Genomic DNA, 15,236 nt, shown 5'->3' on the forward strand with positions numbered 1-15,236 from the left:
CTCTCATATTCTCAGGACAGTTCACAGCCCCAAACAATTTCTCAAACTCTCTAACCTAGTTCTCTAAAAAGTAAGATCAGTTTGCCCCTTAAAGTATGGTGACTTAGCTTTGGCTAGTCTCTCAAACATGCCCCCGGCAGGATCGGGATGGTCAGTTCCCTCTTGGATTAGCCTTTCCGCCAAGAGGCGAATAGCAACAACTAAGTCATTATTGTTGGTCATTCTATAACACGGCCTGAAATTAATATACTCTATCTTAGGTTCTAAACCTCACTTACATGTCATTCTATATCAAGCAATATTTGATTTGACCATAGAGATCGCCTCAATAAACAATATTCACATAAAATCATTTACGAAGGTGCAACAATCATTGCAAAATAATTCTCCTCTATCATTTGCGAACGACATTCACATAAAGGACATCCGATCGAGGGAAACAAATCAAATTCAATCATCACAAATAATAATAATAAAAGAAATTATTCCTCTTCGCGTGCCCAAACTAAATCATTGACCACTTGGATAATTAAATATTTAACTTTAATTCCTCAAAAGGAACTTGTATTTCCTAAAGAAAATTTTATTCCTCAAAACAATATTAATAACAATTTGTAAACCATAATAACGTACTTGTCCTCAAAATAAAATAAAGGTTCTATGACATAAATATAAACTACCGCTGGGCGAATTATGGAATTCTCAAATTGGAAACGAATACTTTAACTTTAAACTGTTATAGCTTTGCTACTTATTCTTTAAAAACATAAAGGAACTAACTAACTATTTATGACTTCAAAATATTTGTGGCCTCTTGCCTATCCATTGCTCCTGAAACTTGCGGAGTGAAATTTAGATCTCAAGATCATCGAACTCTTCTTCAGAGTCTTCCTCAGGGTTTACATCTTCTCCCATGTCTTCATCTTGATTAGGCTCACTTGCAATCTCCTGTTCACTTTCGAGCTCTGCATCTGAGTCACTAGAAATTTCGATGGTTGACTCATGGGCCACTAGGTTAGGATTCTCTGCCTCAACACCTACATTCTCATTCTCCACAGCTACATCATTTTCCTCTAGGTCATTATTTACACTTATTCCCATAGGTTCTTCTGTAACTGAATCCCCAACATGACTCCCTACGATTTTACCGTCTCTAAACCCACTTTCTGCCGCTTCAATAATGGTGGTCAGAATTTCTGAATCATATTTCCATCTACCATCCCAAGTCCTATACTTAGTCAAGTTTGGAGTTCCATTATCAGAATGCATGTCTTTAAACTTTTCCTTGAGTTCTAGATATGGAAATTTGTTAGGTAAGCAATTAATGATAGTGGCTGCTATGATATCCTTTCTCATTAAGATAGGTTGCCCTTGAACTTTAGCATAATATTCACATCCAAACATGATTTTCTTCACGTAAATATCAGGGGTTTCTATATCAAGTTTCTCGAAGGATCCTATGTTGGTATACTTGGAAAGAAACATTTTATTCCTGAAATAAACAATTCAAGGTCTCACTAACGATTTTCCAGCCAAAACATAAACAAGGTTCAGTAATCGATAAGTTTGGTGGAATCAAACAATTCTTTATGCACTTGTAAATGTAACACTTAAACAATTAGCACATGCACATACATAACAATCAATTTCTTATCATTGACTAGCTACTAATGCACATATAATTCTATCTTATATGCCCTTCTTATACTACCCATCTCTCATAAACTAAATCATTAGAATCATTTATATAACGAAATAAAAGAACGAAAATATAATAAAATTATAACGTAGAGTAATAACATAAATAAAAATATAAAATAAATAAAATGAAATAAGTTAAGAAAATGCGTAGCGAATAAATTCGAGAATAAAGTTATTAATTCGAAAAGATTTATATTTCCTAATTAACAAATTCTAACTCTTGAAATAACTTTTAAAAAAAAATGAACTCCTTTTTAAAAAAAAATGTATTATTATTATTTTTATTTATTTGTTTGAATAATAAATAAGAAGAAAAATAAAAATTTCGAAAGTATCACTTTAACTTGAATAAATAATTTGATTTCGAACTTAAATAAGAAATATTATGTTCTTTCAAACAAGATAAAAGGAAATCGGCCCCCCAAAAAAAAGTACCAATTTTTGAACAATATAGCTCGATTTTTAAGAATTTTATTTTAAATAACTAGATAGTTAGGCGCCTAAAAATTTATTAAAGTAAAACCTTAGCTTCTAGATACCACTTTGTAACACCCCAACAATTCCCATTTTCTAAAATAACCTCTTTTTAAATATAACTGTAGGGAATTATCAAAGTATTATCGCCCGTGTGAAAACGTTACGGCTTATTCAGAATTTTGCAGCGGAAAACATAAAACTAACTTTTAGGTTCATAAATAATCTATTACATATTAGGTCCAAACCAATTAACTGAATTAAGGAAACACGAATAGTACGACAAATTTCAAATCCAAGTTAACAAATTAAATCACTTAATTAAACGAATAGAACTACAAGCTCTCTAATCCCGATCCCAATGATGCATCATCTTCAAACCTGTAGATGGGCAACGCTTATTGATCCTTAGAGACTGCTCACCAAAGATGGGTCATCACAGGATCAATAAGGCATAGCCATGATCAACACACACAAACAAAGCACGTAATCAGCAAAGCTGAGTACTACATACTAAAACAACAACAATCCTAGCATGATACTATCAAACCAACAACCCTAACATGATACTAATAAATATAAGTAAGGACAGACAAAACATAATAATTTGACGATTATACTTGACTAGACTAAGCTAGGCTTAATAACCATAGTATTATTTTAGTTGAAATAGACAATGGACCGAGTTGACCATCCAGAAGTCTTCACTAAGGAAGACGAGGTACGGGCGCGACTCCGTAACCTCAGTGACCTGCGATATCGAGGAACGTTTAAATAAAAATAGGACACGGTGATCAATCCGGTCCCAGAAAAGGCCATGGGCTACCACCATGAACCCCAACTCCTGTTTGTCCGTCACTTTAGACGTGCACAGTCTAAAGCTATTGCTACTCAGTTTCACTTTACATGATTTACAAATTGAGACTCTGTTATGACTCAACAATCACATAAGGCATACAATCCACATTCGTTCACAACTGTTTTTATCTTGGAATTAAGTAAGTGATCATAAAGGCATCAATCAAGACTCATTCCAATTTACCCAACCTTTCCTTTAACCATGATTAACCCTGTATATGGGTATAAAGTTTCAATTTACTAAACAAGGTCCACCGCCCTCATAAAGTAGTGAAAAGCTAAAAAGGGAACAATAATCAATCGATCCAAACCAACATATAGAATAATCTAGTGTTCCCAACCAACATGTTTGTATCAATCATCTATACTAACATGTTACAATTCTCATAATGCAATATAAGTTCAATATGTCCGTCCAACAGTATTAAACATGCAATTTCAACATAACCAAGTTCGTCAATAATAGCAACATCACCAAGTTCAACAATAATATCAACATAACCAAGTTTATCAACAATTTCAACATGGTTTCAACAAATAGCACGCATTCCAAGCACACAGGTATGTACGTACCTTGTGTAAACAAACTGCAAGACCACTTTAATAATTCAAAAGTCGCCTACGGAGAATTCTCCACCTAATAACAACCAATATAGACTCATATCAATTCATATTGAATTTTCAGCAACATTAGGGAGCTTCATGAAGGAAATAATGCCCTTGGTCCAAGTATGCATTCTATGTTAAGTCTAATAAATGCGGTTCAGTATTAATTAACAAGTTAATAATTCAGTGAGATCAAGTGAGCTGAATGCCTAGCTAGAGGCCGCTTCAGTTCAAGTGGAATTAATGATATTAATCCACAGCTTACTCTTGACTGAACCCGTAGGGTCACACAAATAGTACGTAAACGGATCAAGTATTTAATGGCATTAAATACTCCATCTATGAATATTCGGAACCGACGGATCTTGGTTTCAGTGGGAGCTAAGATCGTCACAGGCAAGAAATGAATACTCCGGAAACGATGATATTGCCGGAAACGGAAATATGGATCGTATCGGAAATATAAATATTATCCAAGTCGTAGATGTTGCCGGAAACGGAAACATGGTACGTATCGGAAAATATTATCGGAAATGGAAATATTACCAGAATCGGAAATATTGCCGGAAACGGAAATATTGTCAGAATCGGAAATATTACCGGAATCGGAAAATAATTCCGGAAACGGAAATATTAAATATTTGTTCGAAACGGAAATTAATTCCGGAATCGGAAATGTTAAATATTGTTCGTATCGGAAATGAATTCCGGAATCGGAAATTTAATCGGAAGCGTATCGTACGAATAAGCATCGGACGAGGCCTGCCGGACGAGGCCCAGCACGAAGCCAGGCCATCGCCCAGCAAGCCAAGCGCGCCGCACAAACAGCCACGCCAGGCCCAGCAGGGTGCGCGCAGCGCGCAGCGCGCACAGCGCGCGGGCGCTGAGTGGGCTGCTGCTCGCGCGCACGCATGGGGCCCATCGTGGCTGCCGTGCGTGTGTGTGCAAGTGTTTGTGTTCGTGCACGTTTCCTAAAACATGCAGAGTTCGGTTAATGATTAAATTCCTAATTCTATTTGATAAATTAATTAAATTAGAGTTCTTGTAGGATTCTAGGTTTGATTAATTTGTATCTGAATAGGATTTCGATTCCCTTTCCATACCGCTATAAATATGAGGCTAGGGCTCACAATTTATAACACAAGTTTCAAAGTATTCAAAGTGAGTTTTTGAGAGAAAAATTCAGTCACACATTTGCCTATAAAGTGCCGAAAATAATAGTACCTTAAGGGCGATTCTAGTTGGTCAATCTTAAGGCGGATCCGGACGTGCTGTGGACTATCTACGGAGGGACGACACTTGGAGTCCTAAAGACTTGTTCTTGTTCGGTTCGGGCGCAGCTAGGGAAGGCACGCAACAAAGAGTATGCATCTAATCTATGCTAAATGATTATGTGTAAATAATATGTAATCCTGGGTTAATGGTTGTTTCCGCATGATTTATGTAATATCATATGTATCATAACCTAACAGTGGTATCACGAGCCCCTTATTATTTTCATAATCTAAATTGCATGAACATGGTTAAATATTACAAATTTGCAAGAATTAAAAGGGGTGATTAATTTTCGTAATTGTTAATTTTCGTAATTGTTAATTAATTGCAAATTGCGTTTATTTAATTATACGTACGCAGTTTTTCGGCAGTTTCTTCGTTACTCATCCGAATTGAGTGATTTTTGTGTCAATTCCGCATGTAAAAGGCATTCTAAAATTTTGACAAAAATAGCATTTTTCTGCCGAACCCAGAATTCTCAAATTCGAAGCCTAACTATGACTTTTCGAAGGTTTTAGTTTTTCGAATGCAAAATTTCGTAAATTTAAGATGTTAAATTAAATATTTGCGATTCTTGTTGATAAATCTTGAATTTTTGATTGACCTACTGCATATGTTTAACAAGTTTGAATGCCTAGTCTTGTTAATTATGCAATCTAATTTGTAATTATGATTAATTTGTTGAAAATTAGAATAATTTAGAATTAATTTGATTTTCATAATTAATTGTAATTTAATTAGAAACCTATGATTAAAAACCACCATAAAAATTGTAAATTTACGATAAATTTTAAATTTTTATGACCTAGACTTGAATCCATAACAATCGGAAATCAATTGGATAATAAATTTTCGATTTTTCGCCCTAAAATTATGAAATTAATATTATTTATTAATTTGTCATTAATTTTAAATATAAATTTTAAATTTTTATGCGATTCGTTCATATAACTTGCACGCACGAAGCAATGGACGCTTCGTGTTACCCTTAAGGGGTGTTGTATAATGCGGGCATGCGACGACGAGCAAGGGAGCTCGTCGCCCGTGCGGCACGAATGCAATGAGCAAGGGCGTAGTGCACGAGCACAAGGCAGCAGCCCTGCCTTGTGTCGTGTGCCACGACTAATGGACGAATGGGCATGGGCGTAGGGCGAGCCAAGGCAGTCGCGTGTGGGCAGCAAGCGAGCTGCGCCACAACGCGCGCTGCCTCGCACAAGAGCGCGCAGCCTCGCGCGCAGCGAGCGCAAGCTCGCGTGCCACGAGCGCTGCGCCTAGCATTGCTCGCGCGCACAGCGAGCGATGTCGCCCGCACAGCGAGCGATGTCGCCCGCCCAGCGAGCGATGTCGCGCGCCCAGCGAGCGATGTCGCCCGCCCAGCGAGCGATGTCGCGCGCCCAGCGAGCGATGGCTCGCGCGCCCAGCGAGCGATGTCGCGCGCCCAGCGAGCGATGGCTCGCGCGCCCAGCGAGCGATGTCGCGCGCCCAGCGAGCGATGTCGCGCGCCCAGCGAGCGATGTCGCGCGCCCAGCGAGCGATGTCGCGCGCCCAGCGAGCGATGTCGCGCGCCCAGCGAGCGATGTCGCGCGCGCACTGCGAGCGATAGCCCGCGTGCGATGAGCGCTGGCGAGCGCAGCGAGCACCAATGCGTGCGGAGGCTTGCGATAGGGATGCAGCAGCTATGCGACGAGCGCATGGGCTGCGCGCGCATGGCCAGCGATGGCTGTGTGCGTGCGGCCCATGGGCGTGCTGCGCGTAGGGTGTTTGCGTTACGATTAGATCGTTTTGAATGTTTAATTTGAAAATTTCAGTTCACGTAATTTTAATTATTTTTAAAATTAATAATTTAAATTATTTTCTTGGATTTTAATTTTGAATATTATAATTATAATAAATGTTATTTATTCTAATTATTTTACTAAAATTAAAATCATGAATTAATTTAAATGCGACTGAAATTAAATTAAACTTTTTGGATTCAATTATAAATTTATATGAGCTTTAAATTTTAATTAAATTTGTATGTTTCCGGTTAGACTAGAAATACATTTTTATGTTTAAAATTGGTAAAGCATATGAATTTATTGGTTTAAGTGGGAGCGCTTTTTAGTCATAAACTCTTGATTAGGTCTACAAATCCTTAAGGTTAAAACAACTTGATTAGAATTAATAAGGACTGAATAATTGGTAGATTATTGGTGCCCTTGATTAATTGCTGCAAATGTTTACGTGATGCATAATGTGTTTTACTAACCAGCTATGTGGGCCATTCATGATAATGAATGGGTGAATGGTATATATTGTATATGTACTGTTTTGCAGGTTATGAAGTGACTAGTATGGCCCAAATAGGATAGAAAATATGGTCTGCGTACCATTAATTTGAATGTAATTGGTCTAAAGTACCAAAGTTATTTTTCAATTCAAATATGGTCTGCGAACCATCAAATAGTTGTAATTAGTTATAGCTTATCCTATTTGAAGAAAATGGTGCCTCCCACGGAGATTTTCAAGACGGACTTTGAAGTCAAAGCTTCAAGATGAAGTCGGGCCATACTAGATCACAAATATCTTATGCATGTTTTAAGTTATTTATTGTTTTAAATATGTCTTAAAATGCATGAGATCAAAAGCTTGATTATGTTGCATGATTAAGGATTTTAGTTCACTTAAAATCTAACCAACATAGTAAGAGCCTTAAGTTCCAAACTTAAAAATTGAGTTAAAAGGTGCCATGCCAAAATATACACTTGCTTGGATATCCTTTACATCAATCTAGTAATAGTTTTCGCTCAGCGAGGTGTTACTTATTGGTCCTAAAGGGGCAAGGTACACAAATAATTGTGAGTACACGTTAGTTTTGGTGAAACTCAACGATATAAGTAAGGAGTCCTTTTATGTCGTGGCAAATTCGATAGGTTTACCTAATAAGTTCTTAGACGTACCTATCAACCAAGAATAGTTTCTAGACTATTAGCAAAAGGCTTTTGCTTACCTAAGATATTCTAGGATTAAGTCGACAAACTGTGCTTAGTTCTTCAATGATTTTAGGATTTTGGAATCATTTTATTCACACCTGCCGGAACACATAATTCGAATAAAATGCTAATAACTTGTTTGAATTGCATGGTTGCTTTAATTTCAAGTTATTATTCATGATAAATGTTTAAACTTTGCATGCTTCAATGTATGTTTTAATTATTGTTTATAATTAAATATCTTGCACTGCAATAAATCCTTTTAGAAAGGTAACAGTAAATTTCCTCGATTGGTAGTGAATCCAAGAACGATTCACGGAAATGAGAGAAAGTGAGCAATTTAAAATGTACGTTTCTTATAGCGACTTTTATGGTTGTTTTCGAACGTCAAAATCGAATGGCAAACCAATTGGTGCTTGTGAATTCAAAATACACTGTAGTTTTGAGATCATAAAGCATTGAGTTTAATACACTCAGCTTTACCAATGGTTAACAACCTAATATCTTTGTCCATTTAATTCTCGAATGAGTCTAGTCCCTAGACATTCGAATAGATCGATGCTTAGAGAACTTTAGAAGCTTCTGGTAAGATCATCTAGTTGAAACAAAATATTCAACATAAATTAAAATGGTAAAGAACCTTGTTGGTGACATTGGACATGTCTAACAAAGTATAAAAGTCAACACTAAAGAATTCATTTCTTAAGACTATAAGAAAAGGTACAAGAAATAGGAAAACGAGGAACAAATGAAAGGAATTTACGATTTCGTTTCTACCTATAAGTTTATGTTTAAAGAGAAGTGACCTAGCAATCAAACTTCCTTGGTATCATATACCGCTTGAGGTTCTTACTTCGATAATAACTCAAACAATGGAAGCTAGGATACACTAATGACCTACAAGTGGGAAATGAAGCATGGCAATGCTACATTAGTTGTAGGGTCATCTAGTTTGTTTTAAGTCCTTTCAAAGGCTGGAACTAATTGGCTATTTTGTTCCATAATCAGCATACCTAAATTTCTGCTTCAAAGACAGAAAGACTCACATTCAGAAGAACAAAAACAATGCTTGTTTGTTTGTTTATTTGAATGAAATGGTCAATTACAGGTTGAGTCAATATGCTTGATTAAAACAAACAACTCTTTAAAGAACTTTACTAGGTTCAAATCAAACCCTTGATTTGAGTTCCATTAATCTTTGGCATTGTTGCTTAGACCATATCAACAAGTTAACATTCATAAGCTCTATTTTGATGGACCTTTTGAAAGTTGGTTGATTTCTAGATCAAATTAAGACAAGCTAGTCTTACTTGTTGAAAGTAACAAAGAATATGAACTATTGTTAGAACGCCTAGATAATAGAGTTCAAAGCTAAAGAAAGGTTTTATGACTTTATTATTTCACACAGATTTGAGTGAATATAGGTTTATTTACTCAAATGTGATATAAGTTGAATCTGTTTGGCTAGTTCAAAGATTCAGAAGTATAAAAACCACTTCGCAAGAAATCATAAAGATCTAGGTTAGATCATGTTGATGATTACTTGAGACCAAATATGATCATCAATGATTGTGTGTTGTAATTTCACAATCTAGGTCCATAAGATATGGCGTATCTAAGTTGGAATGATCGAAGTCGATTAGTACTTGATTCGATCAATGATGAATCATAAAGACTTTTCCTATAATTTCTAAAACAAAATGCTCAACTACCACCAAACTAAACCAAATTCGTCAAAGCTTTTGAAAAGTAATTTCAGAATAACTTTTCATAAAATATCTAGAGAGTTGCAAAACTCAGTGGGAGCTTAGTGTTTGTCATTCGACAAACTAAGGCCCAAGTCTAGATATATGTTTCATTGTGATTTATTCTAATGAGACACAAGGGTATTGTTTCTACCACGAATTTTTGAGAACATAATGTTTGTTTGCTCGGAATAATGTCCTTTTGGAGATTCGTTTCCAAAATGACAAGTGGGAGAAAATAGACCTCGAAAGTTTTCGAGGCGAACAACAAACATAAACGGACATTCCGGAGGCTTTTCGAAGTGCTTCAGAAAATCCAAACTTATTCTTTAAGGACTTTAGAAGTGGCTTTAAAGAATAGACATCTCTTAGAAGACTTTACAAGTGCTTCAAGGAGAACAGAATATTCAAAGGACTTTCAAGTGGCTATTGATATTCTATTGTTTGATGTTCTATACCCTAGTAGGCATAGAGTTCAAGTCACTGGAACTATGAGATTCTTCCATTAGATAGTGAAGAAACCTACAACTTGCAGTCAAACTATTATCATGTAGATTAATGAGTTTGTGACTTGTAAGAAAGCTATGACGAAACCCAGATTCCCTAAAATGGTTAGAGGCCATATATAGACTCAAATGTTTTAAATGGTTAGAGGCCATAAAACATACTCAATGTTTTGATGACAAAATTGAAATTTTGTTGATTTGCAAGAATAGTTTCACACCTATTAGTTGCAAGTTTGTTTTAAGGATAAAAACCATCAAACATGGAATTGTGTTCACACACAAACCTAGATTAGTTGCTAAAGGTTACAAGCAAATTCATGGCATGGATTGTGTTGAAACCTCATGCAAAATCGTAATGCTTAAGTCTATAATTCAAGCAATGATTGCATATTGGTACATATGGCAATTGGATGACAAAACGTATTCCTCAATCAAATGATGGAATATAATATGTACATGGTATGTCATAGAATTTGTGGATCCAAATAAATGCTTGAAAAGGAAAGCTAGCTTATAAAATCTACGTACAGATTTAAGCAAGCAATTGGGAATTGGAACTGTATTTTAAGTGAAGCTAATAAGCATTTTAGTTTCATAAAATATACATGATTCTTATAGATGTATAAGAAGTTTAGCGGGAGTACATAAAAACTTATTTGGTCCTATGTGTATCACACACATATCTCTCTATTGTGAAATAACATTCAAATGCTAATAACTTAGATTTGAAATTATTCATCAATAATGGACCATGGCGAAACTTAGTACATACTGGGTATTAAGATCTATTTACAAAGATCTTATAATATTGTTTTAGATTAAGTAATGGCATTTACTAAATCAAACACGAAAGTCTCCATTGGAGATATTCGACCCATGTGAATAAATCTAAGTAAAGGATGTTTGAACTATGTATAAGCATTTACTAAGTTAAACATCAAAGAGTCTAAATGAGATTCATAACCTATATTATATGACAAAGAATTTAGCCGAAACTAGATAAGCTAAAGTTACATGAATAGAATTCAATTGGGAATTATTCTGCAAAAGAATTTATCATGTATGATATAATATGAGGATCGCCAAAAACGTATCGTATGACTTTAGGCATGACGAACATATACCAATCTCTATTGATCTAAGTGAAGATCAACTAGATTGAGATCAAGAATACTTATGGTACTTGAAAAGGTACATAGGAATAGTTCTTGATTCAAGGAAATAAAGATATGCTAAATATTGATGCTACACGCATAAACACTGGCAAAGGATCAAGCAAGACCCTTTGGAGTTAACCATTGGCAAGGACGAGCTATAGAGCATCGTGTTTTGAAATGGCAACATGGATTGGAGACCATGAGTTGTTGCGTGGGAAATTAAAATAATAATTTCTATGTTCTAAGATACAGCTGGAAAGTCTTCCACATATCTGTGAACTGCTTGGATAAGCAAATCCAAACAAAGCATCACTAGCAACCTAAAAGTAAAAGTAATTATTGCCTAAGAAGCAATAAAACAGGGTTGTTTAAAGAGTTCTTCACTGAACTTGGGAAGATCACCTATCTGCTGGCTTGATGGTTCTTCATTGAAAAATGCGTAGAACCACTCTTGAAGCAAGAAAAAGGTCTGCTAACTTGATGGTTCTTCATTGAGAAATGCGTAGAACCACCATTGTAGCGAGAAAGACTAGATCACAAAATAAACATACTCAAAAGATCTTATCATCTATCTCGAAGAACATTCGATGAAAAGGATATTAAGATTGGCAAAGCATGATAACTAAACCTATGCAACAAGTGAGAAGCAACACTTACATTGTAGCACTGGAAATCAAGCATAGCTTTGAAATTCCATGAACTGTTTTAGAAGATGGGTTTGAGGCCCATGGTTGTAAAACATTGGGGTTGAACATTTATCATATATGAAATGTATTTTCATATTCCATTTAATCTTGGTTTAGTATTAAATGATGAGTCCCTTCAAATTTGACGATATATTCAAGATAGACTGTCAGGACCAGTCCTGTGACTAAGAAATGTCTATCAAGTGAACTTGAATGTCAAAGGTTGAAAATGGTCCCTGGTCGGAGTTTTCTATAAAATTGGACGCATAGAAAACGTTAGACGATTAGAATGCAAGATGACTAGTAGTTCTGTTTCTTGAACTATGTGGACATGGCAGTGTCATAATCATTTGCATAGATACTTACTTTGGGAAGACTAGTATCGGACGAGACCTATGAAACTTTACTGTAAGAGATGAAAGTCTGTCATAAGTAAATTTCATTAAATTATTAGACACTAAATCCTCAATACCTGAGTGATTTGAGATTACTTGTTTGAGAACTGGTTGCTTTGACGTTGACCAACCGTCGCACCGTAAAAGGAGGCTATAAAGGCAACGCTCAGGTAATCACCTATCAAACGAAGTCTAATCTCAAGATCGCAAGATTGGGATTGTCCTCCCATAAATCGGGATGAGATGCTTAAAAGTTGTACAAGGCCACTCGGAGAGCTAGAAACTGTGAAATGCATGGCCGTGCTCGGATGAATCATAGGCTATGATTATCTGTTTATTTGATCAGTTGAACTCTGAAACCGAGGAACACCTCTGGACATAATAAGGATGACAACTCTTACCTTATGTTCAAGAGCAAGCATCGAGTGACAAAGGAATTAGGAAATGCACACTTGTCCCTAAGGACAAGTGGGAGACTGAAGGAAATAATGCCCTTGGTCCAAGTATGCATTCTATGTTAAGTCTAATAAATGCGGTTCAGTATTAATTAACAAGTTAATAATTCAGTGAGATCAAGTGAGCTGAATGCCTAGCTAGAGGCCGCTTCAGTTCAAGTGGAATTAATGATATTAATCCACAGCTTACTCTTGACTGAACCCGTAGGGTCACACAAATAGTACGTAAACGGATCAAGTATTTAATGGCATTAAATACTCCATCTATGAATATTCGGAACCGACGGATCTTGGTTTCAGTGGGAGCTAAGATCGTCACAGGCAAGAAATGAATACTCCGGAAACGATGATATTGCCGGAAACGGAAATATGGATCGTATCGGAAATATAAATATTATCCAAGTCGTAGATGTTGCCGGAAACGGAAACATGGTACGTATCGGAAAATATTATCGGAAATGGAAATATTACCAGAATCGGAAATATTGCCGGAAACGGAAATATTGTCAGAATCGGAAATATTACCGGAATCGGAAAATAATTCCGGAAACGGAAATATTAAATATTTGTTCGAAACGGAAATTAATTCCGGAATCGGAAATGTTAAATATTGTTCGTATCGGAAATGAATTCCGGAATCGGAAATTTAATCGGAAGCGTATCGTACGAATAAGCATCGGACGAGGCCTGCCGGACGAGGCCCAGCACGAAGCCAGGCCATCGCCCAGCAAGCCAAGCGCGCCGCACAAACAGCCACGCCAGGCCCAGCGCAAGGCCAGGCCCTGCAGGGTGCGCGCAGCGCGCAGCGCGCACAGCGCGCACAGCACGCGCAGCGCGCGCGGGCGCTGAGTGGGCTGCTACTCGCGCGCACGCATGGGGCCCATCGTGGCTGCCGTGCGTGTGTGTGCAAGTGTTTGTGTTCGTGCACGTTTCCTAAAACATGCAGAGTTCGGTTAATGATTAAATTCCTAATTCTATTTGATAAATTAATTAAATTAGAGTTCTTGTAGGATTCTAGGTTTGATTAATTTGTATCTGAATAGGATTTCGATTCCCTTTCCATACCGCTATAAATATGAGGCTAGGGCTCACAATTTATAACACAAGTTTCAAAGTATTCAAAGTGAGTTTTTGAGAGAAAAATTCAGTCACACATTTGCCTATAAAGTGCCGAAAATAATAGTACCTTAAGGGCGATTCTAGTTGGTCAATCTTAAGGCGGATCCGGACGTGCTGTGGACTATCTACGGAGAGACGACACTTGGAGTCCTAAAGACTTGTTCTTGTTCGGTTCGGGCGCAGCTAGGGAAGGCACGCAACAAAGAGTATGCATCTAATCTATGCTAAATGATTATGTGTAAATAATATGTAATCCTGGGTTAATGGTTGTTTCCGCATGATTTATGTAATATCATATGTATCATAACCTAACAATTCAAACCCTTCCTAAACATAATTAGAACATTTTCCAATATCGAAACTTGCATATTTGATTTCCTAGCATCATAATTATTATATTAATTATTGAAATTCGTTGAAAACTCTTCAAAGCATCATACTTTAAATTTCCAGCAATATAACTACTTTCAAACTACTCCAAAACATAATTAACATGTTTGAAATCATAAAAACAATAAATTTAATAATTCCTAAACATCCTACCATGATTTAAATCATTAAAAACCTTAAAATTCATTCTTTAAATAATTAAAAATTAATAGTTCAATGCATTTATATAATCTGAAATTAATAATCTAATTATGCAAACATATAATTCTTGAAATTCATAATCAAATCATAAAACTTATAATTTAAATTCAAGAAACATAATTAAATCATTAAAACGTAATTAAAACATTAATTAATTTAAGGGTTAAGAATTAACCAAAAGAAAGAATGAAGAGTGGTTGGACGGCGGTCGGAGATGGCGCGGCAGCGGCGGTGGCGGCTGTCGATGGTGGCAGCGAGGGTTGCTCGGGTCATTGGTGGTGGTGCCGTGAGCAAGGAGCAAGCCAAAGGGAGGACTGTTTGCGTGTGGAAGGATTGCGAAGTTGGTGCTGGTTGGTCGGCAACGACACAGGACGGTGGCCGTCGCGGTCAGTTTCGCAGGTGGGTGGTGGTTGCTGCACAAAACCACGAGCATTAAGGAGGAGAGGAACGAAAGGAAAACCAATCACGAAAAGGAAAACGTGAGAGGAGAAGGAGAACGGAGGAGAACGAAAGAGATAAGAGAGGAGGGAGGTTTACCGGACGAAGGAGGAGACGCCGACGGCGAGGGTGGTGCAGGCGGTGTGCGGTGGCTGGTGGCTGGCGGCTGCAAGGTTTGAGGGTTTGAGGGTTCACGTGAAGGGTGAAGGATGAAGGAGAGAGATTTTTCTTTTGTTGTTTCTTTGGTTTCACGTG

General features: G+C 36.8%; 1 long non-coding RNA gene across 1 annotated transcript; it reads right to left on the reverse strand.

Moving 5' to 3' along the window:
• Nucleotides 1-2,411: 2,411 nt before the first annotated feature.
• LOC130466935 (uncharacterized) lies at nucleotides 2,412-14,795 on the reverse strand. The gene is made up of 3 exons (XR_008927097.1): nucleotides 14,719-14,795; nucleotides 3,607-3,670; nucleotides 2,412-2,590 (listed from the first exon to the last, which is right to left on the reverse strand). It is a non-coding gene; the product is annotated as an uncharacterized lncRNA (long non-coding RNA).
• Nucleotides 14,796-15,236: the final 441 nt, after the last annotated feature.

The sequence above is a fragment of the Spinacia oleracea genome, chromosome 2 (assembly GCF_020520425.1).
Source record: "Spinacia oleracea cultivar Varoflay chromosome 2, BTI_SOV_V1, whole genome shotgun sequence".
NCBI lineage: Eukaryota > Viridiplantae > Streptophyta > Magnoliopsida > Caryophyllales > Amaranthaceae > Spinacia > Spinacia oleracea.